This window comes from Enhydra lutris, unplaced genomic scaffold (genome assembly GCF_002288905.1).
Source record: "Enhydra lutris kenyoni isolate GAN:26980312 unplaced genomic scaffold, ASM228890v2 scaffoldscaffold45, whole genome shotgun sequence".
NCBI lineage: Eukaryota > Metazoa > Chordata > Mammalia > Carnivora > Mustelidae > Enhydra > Enhydra lutris.
The window spans coordinates 13,707,809-13,709,760 of record NW_019154129.1 but is presented as its reverse complement, the minus strand read 5'-3'; positions in this window follow the sequence as shown (position 1 = coordinate 13,709,760).

The window sequence follows — 1,952 nt, the reverse complement described above, 5'->3', positions numbered from 1 at the left end:
CCGCATATCTTAGAGCTGGGGAAATTTTTCCCCTTTCCTGTTCCTAGCTGACACATTTCCTGTCTCCTCTCTCTCTCCACACCAGTGCTCCCCTATTTCACAACACCTTGCTGGTGAATTCAGCCTGGACACCACATCATTAGCCACTGGAGAGCTAATTCTTCTTTTCCTTAAGGGCAAGGAAGGCTGAGCCTTCAAACCCTGCCAGGATACAAGGGAAAATACTTGGATTCTACTTTTCTGTGGTAAGAAAAGGTGGAGAAAGAAATCACTACACAACTCTAGAAAAGTCTTTTAAGAGAGTAGTTTGACAATACGTATCAATTAAGTTTTTTTTTTTAAAGATTTATTTATTTATTTATTTGACAGAGATAGGCAGAGAGTAGAGAGGTAGGCAGAGAGAGAGAGAGGAGGAGGAGGAAGCAGGCTCCCTGCCGAGCAGAGAGCCTGATATGGGGCTCGATCCCAGGACTCTGGGATCATGACCTGAGCCGAAGGCAGAGGCCTTAACCCACTGAGCCACCCAGGCGCCCCTCAATTAAGTTTTATAACCTAGTGATTTCCTTACCAGGAACATAACTTGAGGAACTAAACAGATGTCTTTTAAGGATTTATGAACAAGGTTATTTAGTGAAGTATTATATACAACGGTAAAAAGAATGAATGTCCAATATCAGAGGACATGGCCTCGGGTAGATTATACAGTGGAAGATTTCATGGCACAAACAGTCATGTTAGGAGTGAGTAGTTTACTGACATGGGATACCAAAATATGTTAAATTTTTTTTTTTAAAGGTGTTATTTATTTATTTGACACACAGAGATCACAAGTAGGCAGAGAAACGGGCAGGGGGCGGGGGACGCAGGCTCCCCACTGACCAGAGAGCCCGATGCAGGGCTTGATCCCAGGACCCTGAGATCATGAGCCAAGTTGAAGGCAGAGGCTTAACCTACTGAGCCACCCAGTCGCCCCATAAAATATGTTAAATTTTATTTATTTATTTATTTATTTATTTATTTATTTTTATTTGACAGCAAGAGAGGGAACACGAGGAGGGGGAATGGGAGAGGGAGAAGCAGGCTCCCTGATGAGCAGGGAGCCTGATGGTGGACTTGATCCCATGACTCTGGGATCACCACCTGAACCAAAGGCAGGCACCTAACAGCTGACCCACCTGGGTGCCCCATGTGTTAAAATTTTTTTTTTTTTTTCCGAGATTTTATTTATTTATTTGTTCAGCTAGAGATCACAAGTAGGCAGAGAGAGAGGAGGAAGCAGCCTCCCTGCTGAGCAGAGAGCCCAATTCGGGGCTTGATCCCAGGACTCTGAGACCATGACCTGAGCTGAAGGCAGATGCTTTAACCCACTGAGCCACCCAGGCTCCCTGTGTTTAACCATGTGTTAAAGTTTTTTTTTTTTTTTTTTTAATATTTTATTTATTTATTTGAGTGAGAGAGAGCATGAGCGAGGAGAAGGTCAGAGGGAGAAGCAGACTCCCCGTGGAGCTGGGAGCCCGATGCGGGACTCGATCCTGGGACTCCGGGATCATGACCTGAGCCGAAAGCAGTCCAACCAACTGAGCCACCCAGGCGTCCCAACCATGTGTTAAATTTTAAAAGCAGGTTTAAATAATGGAATAGCATGATTGAAATAATATAATAGGGAAAAAATAGAATTTGCAGCCTGCTTTTTTAAGTATAAATTTGTGAACTATTTCATTTAATTAATTGATTCTGCAAAATCACCATTTCTTTTCCAGCCCTTAGGGTATAGTAGTAAGACATTAAAAATGTAATTTTCGGGACGCCTGGGTGGCTCAGTTGGTTAAGCAGCTGCCTTCGGCTCAGGTCATGATCCCAGCGTCCTGGGATCGAGTCCCGCATCGGGCTCCTTGCTCATCGGGGAGCCTGCTTCTCCCTCTGCCTCTGCCTGCCATTCTGTCTGCCTGTGA